We start from the raw sequence: 6,000 nt of genomic DNA on the forward strand, positions 1-6,000 counted from the left end.
ACCTGATGCACTTACACAGCATTGATGAGCTTTACACAACTGGAAGGTCACATCTTTCTTTCTTATTGCAGGAACACAACATCTGGAAACTTTATTTCTATCAGAAGCTAAAGCAAAATTATTGTAAAATGAGTCATTTAAACCATACATTTTATCACCTTTAAAAAGCATCTGCTCTGTGCTAAGGATTAGAAATGACTCCTGTCCTTAAAGCCTCATTAAGGAGGAAGATCTATAAAGTCAAAATTTCAATCACATGACATAAAGCACAGAAGTGCCTATGGAGGCCAAAAGTTATATCTAAGTGACGGCTTCATGATAACCCTGGAGTACCATCTAGAAAGATGAGGCTATGCAGAGTTGGAGTAGGAGGTCCATTAACTGCACAGGGAGCACCTGTGCAAATACACTCAAGCCTGACACCTGCTGGGCACTGTAAATACTGCAGGTGGGGATGACTAAAGACCAGCGGTCCAAGTGTGAGAAGAGACAGAAATAAAAATAGAGATGTTGGCCCAAGCAAGCCTGGGAGAGAGCATGGCTTGTATCCCACAAGTGATGAGGCCTGGGGCTACCACTGGCTGAGTAAGGGTGCCTCCGCTGATTAGAGAAAGGCGCCCCGCAGCTGAAGGACCAATTAGATAAAGAGAGTGATCACAAAAAGCTCCCCTTCCTCAGGGCCAAAGAGCCCCAGGAGGCTTGGCAAAGCACAGTTCAGACTACAGGCCTCTGTGCAGAGCACACACTGGGCGGCTAGTATGCACTAACTCTGTGTGGGCAAGCCATTAGCAGCATTATTTTAGGCATATCTTGTCATGTTAGAAGATCACTCAATCCGAGTAGGCAGATGAACTCAGAGGAACTGAGACCAGGGGCCGAGAAACCACCCAGGAGTTTCTACCATAGTCAGGGCAAAATGTAATGTGGATGAAGAAGCAAATTTAGGAGGAGGCCAAAATTTACAAGCTAGACCCACTGGATGAAAGTCATAAAGAAAGTTCAGTGAAGGAATTCTGAAGAGAATGGGCTCTGCATTTTTCTTACAATCAATGTAAAATATTAGGCAAAATTAAGTACAGTGGCTTTTAAGGTCCCTTCCAGCTCTAATTTCTTTTGATTTCTAACTTATTACTCTCGTTAAGTAAAGTCCCTTCAGAGGTACAGAACAGTGCCTACCCCTGAATGGGATGCAAAGAATAATCTGACTTCTCTTCACCAGGGAATGAGTTGAACTGTCCTTGCAGAAGAGGTAACACATGGTGAGAACCCCAGATCCTAGAAAAGGGCCAGGCACACGATAAGTATTCAGCTTTTTGAAAACAAATGAACAATCATTTCCTCTCCTAGATCTTCACACCCTTTCTCTGCTGGCTGCTTTCTTTCAGCTTATAAACTTCCTCAGTATACCCACTTAAAAAGCCCTCAGACCTATGATTCTTTGGATCTTCTTGTGGGTAACCTAAGTCTCTCCCATGCCTTCAAACACCTCTCCTCCCCCAAAGCCCAGATCTGAACCTTGGGCCCAGACCTGTCTACCAGGCCCCTCTAAAGCACTGAAGATGAAGTAAGATCCCCTCGCCACCCCCAATACCTTCCTACTGTGCTCTGTATCTCTCAAAAAGATGCAGCTGTAAACTGTCACCCACGCTGGCTGCCCTCCCTTTTCTAACTGGTCACCAGGCCCCACTCATTCTCTCTCAGATCTGCAAAATCCAGTCCAACCTTTTATAACTTAAGTGGAAACCTTAGATTACAATTCACCCTGCACCCAATCAAGTGCCTTGCACATGGAGGTCCAAGTGAGTCTCTAAACCAGAAGTCCATCTCACTGTTCTTTAGGGTTTCCCACAGCCTTCAGGATAAACATCTAAACTTCTGACAGGACAAACAAGGCCCCGTTCTGTTGGGCCCCACTAGGTTTCCAGTATCAACTCTCATTTCTTTCCCAAACCCTGAGTTCTAGTCCTATACCTTAGTTTTGCCATATTTTCTTATATTTCTCAAACTTTGACACACACGGCTCCCTCCTGCCACCCCAGGAGCTTCTACATATCCTTAGAAAGGATGGCACCTCCTCCAAGAAGCCTACCCTGAACTTTCCCTTCCAAGATTCTGTGCTCTGCAAAGGGGAAAGGTGGGGGGGTGGGGTGGGTAGGGATACATTAGGAGTTTGGGATTAACATAGACACACGACTCTGTATAAAACAGATAATCCACAAGGACCTACTGCACAGAACAGGGAACTCTACTCCATAGCCTGGAACAAACTGTACGGGAAAAGGATCTGAAAAGGAATGGATATATGAACAACTAAACCACTTTGCTGTACACCTGAAACTAACACAACATGGTACATCAACTAACCTCCAATATAAAATAATAATTAAATTTTAAAAAGATTCTGTGCTCTGTAGCACCAGAACTCACTTCTTCCAGAGCACTGACTACTGTGCTTGTGTCTACCTGCCGCCCAGTAGAAGGGGAGATTACCTAGGGCGGAAGCATCGTCTCCAGCAGCCCTTGGTTCTGACAACTCATTCAAGTGCCAGGATACTTTACACACATAGCCTGCTTAATTAATTCTAAGAACCCACAGAAAGAGTGGTTTTTAATGTCATTTTACAAGTGTGGGGATTGCAGTTCAAAAGTAACCTGCCCAGGCCACAGACAGCATAAGCCCTGGAATTCAAATCCTAAGCTGCCTTCACACCAGTGCCCTTTCCACTATATGATACGACTACTGAAAAACAGAATTTTTTTTCCTGAGCCCTGTTTTAATGGAAAGGAAATGAAGCTGGGATATACCAATATCCTAATCGCTTTGGCGTGTACCAGGCAAAGTCATTCAACAGACCAGGTAATATCTGTGGAACAATTAACGATGCTCCAAACTGTCCTAAGTGTCCTACATTGTAGGGTCTACAAGCATTAACACAGTGCAACCTTGTAACCTCCAGAGAGAGTGAGTCCTGTTCAGCCCATGCTACAGATGAGAACACTGAGACCTAGAAGCCTTAGAGCACTCGGCCGGGGTCACCGAGCCGGCAGGAGTCCTAGGCCGCACGCCCCATCTAGCACACGTACACCCGGGCACTGGGCACTGGTTCTAGTGCCCAGCCTCCACCTTGCACCATCTAAAACCCCGCTTCGCAGCGCCCACACGAGAGCCCCTGGAAGCGGGAAGTACAAAGCTGTCTCAAACAGATGAACCAGTTTGCAGGGCAGAAGTTGAGACACAGATGTAGAGAACAAACGTATGGACACCAAGGGAGGAAAGCCGCAGCGGGGTGGGGATGGTGGTGTGCTGAACTGGGCGACTCGGATTGACGTGTATACACTGATGTGTATAAAATTGATGACTAATAAGAACATGCTGTATAAAAAAATAAAATAAAATTCAAAAATCAAAAAAAAAAAAAAGAATACTGTCTACTGTCCTCCGCGCCCCCTGGAACACTCACTGTAAATATCCAGGAGGTGCTTGCAGAATGAATGAATCAATGAACAAACAAGCTCACTCATTTCAAACGTGCAGTCACATGCGAAATCTGACCTTCTGAGAAGTTAAGCTTCTGGAAGGAGCCCATTTTCTTAATGTATTCAGCATCGAGTCATCACAAAATATGAACTCTTATAAAGTACTGGCCCCTCACTTCCCATGAGAAAGCAAAATTCCTCAGCAGGGAAATGGGAGGGTAGCAGACATTACCCGCAAAGCTTTAGGAAGGCTGCGGCTCGCTGAGCACGTCACTAGGGCCCCTGACCTCCTGCCTGGTAGTAGGACAGACACACCAGGAACGGCTGCTGACCGGCAGAAAGAGCGCCCGGCCAGGCAGGCAGCACACCCCGCACCCTGCCAAGCGAGGTCCGGCCAGCAAGGGAAAGACGCTCTCCACTTCAGAACCGCCCACCACCAGAAAGCCAGGTCCTGCCAGGGCCTGGACACACGAGGCCTTCCTTACAAGGGTTACACATCTGTGGCCTCGCTCTGCCTCGAATAAAAGACAGTGACGGGGACAACGTAACCATCTCCAGAGGAACTTTCAACTTCGTTTCAAGTGCCCGGGTGCTGGGTCACAGTGGATTTCTAAACTCTTCCAATATTCAAAAATACCAATTTCTAAGATGCAGAAGGGTTGTTAAACATACACTTAGCACAGACCCCAGTCCCACTCCTGAGTATTTTCTCAAGTGAGGTAAAAACCCAAGTTCACATGGAAACCTTCCCTGGGATGTTTACAGCAGCTTTATTCCTGATCCCCTCAAAACTGGAAACATCCCACAAGTCCTGCCACCCGCAGGTGAATGGACAAACGGAAAATGGAATACAACACAGCCAGAAAAAGGAGTGGCTTCTCGTACCCACAACAACAGGGATGACGGACTTCCCTGGTGGTCCAGTGGCTAAGACTCCACACTCCCAATGCAGGGGGCCCAGGGTCCATCCCTGCTCAGGGAACTAGATCCCCCACGCCGCAACTAAAACATACTGCACACGGCAATGAAGATCCCATGTGCCGCAACTAAGACCCAGCACAGCCAAGTAAATAACTAACTAAATAAATATTTAAAACAACAACAACAACAAAACAAACCCGGGAGGAATCTCGCATAGCTTTTGCTGAGCCAAAGCGGCCAGAATCAAAAAGCTACATGCTGTTGTTCCGTTTATCTGACTTTCTGGAAAAGCCAAAACCTTAGGGACGGAGAGGAGATTAGTGGCCAAGAGGCTAGAGGCACCCTGGCGCCAAAGGGCAGCAAATGGGATGACAGGATTGCTCTGCCGCCTGATGGCGATCAAAACTCCTACAACTGTGCACTACAAGTGAACTATGCTTCACGGCTACTAAGGATACACAAATTATTACAGTTTGAAAGATGTGCCGGCCAGCCATCCCCTGCATGACAAATGCAGTAAGAGGGGCGGGGAGGCGAGGCAAGTGGATCAGCTGGAGTTCTGAAGGTTCTCCCCACTTTCAGTTTCCCTCCCCTGGCATGTCTCCCCGCCCGGCCCACTGCTGCTCAGGCCGCCCACCCGGGCCGCCTGGAGTTACCCAACTGGAAAAGCCAGAGCCCAGGCTCAGCCGCGCCTCCAGGCACAGGAAGGGCAAAATTAGAAAGCGCCAGTGCGCAGTGGAGGGCTGGAAACCCTCGGACCTCAGATAACTGTGGAGAACCTGGGCTCGGAGTCAACATCGGCTCCCGGCGGTCCCAGCGTCCCGACCCCGGCCGCGACACACTTTCCACAAAACTGACACACACGCGCGGCTCGCGCGGGCTTCCCCGCCGGGTTGCCTGGAGGCCGGTCCCCCGCAAGCTGAGCGCATGAAAGGGCGCCCCAAAGGCGCCGGCCCAAGGCGCCCGCTGCGCTTTCCCTCCGGAAGGTGGGCTGCGGGGCCCAAGCGTAAACCCTGAGACAAGGTACACGCGCACCACGCCGCCACACGGGACGAGAGGCCGGACGCCCACCTGGCCGGACACCCTGCATTTCTGGAATCACCGGATTGTGTGTAAATTTCCCTTTGGCGTGTCATTTTCCAAAGGCCACTCAAGATCAGGGGACAGCACGCCTCCTCTCCAAGTGTCCTGCCAGCCCACCCACTCAAGATCAGAGGGACAAAATGCCTAACTAAAACAAAACAAAACAGAAACACAAAAAACTTGAGAGAGGGAGGAAAGGGTGCCCTCAAAAATAAAAAAAAAAATTAAAAAAAAAACCTAAGCACGTTGACAGCGCTAAGAATAAACTACCAGGCAAAAGAAACCCTACATGTCAAATCCTAAAGTACAGAAGGGCAAGCCCGCCGGCAGTCCAGGCCCGGGGAGACCGGGGTCCCCAGCCCTGCAGAGCCAACCGCAGACCGGCTCGGGCGCCCCTCAGAAGCGCGGGGTCCCCGCGGCCGAGTCTGCGCCCCCGGCCGGCGCCGGCTCCCCTCTGCCCACTTTGCGCGCGGGGGCTGGAAACGGCCGCGGAGAACCACGGCGGGGCGGGAAGCGGGG

At 49.6% G+C, this 6,000-nt stretch overlaps 1 pseudogene; it reads right to left on the reverse strand.

The window, feature by feature from the left end:
* Positions 1-5,488, reverse strand: part of LOC132491661 (3-hydroxyisobutyrate dehydrogenase, mitochondrial-like) — a 30,563-nt pseudogene extending 25,075 nt beyond the window's left edge.
* Between the last annotated feature and the right edge of the window lie 512 nt (positions 5,489-6,000).

This window comes from Mesoplodon densirostris, chromosome 6, assembly GCF_025265405.1.
Source record: "Mesoplodon densirostris isolate mMesDen1 chromosome 6, mMesDen1 primary haplotype, whole genome shotgun sequence".
Lineage (NCBI taxonomy): Eukaryota > Metazoa > Chordata > Mammalia > Artiodactyla > Ziphiidae > Mesoplodon > Mesoplodon densirostris.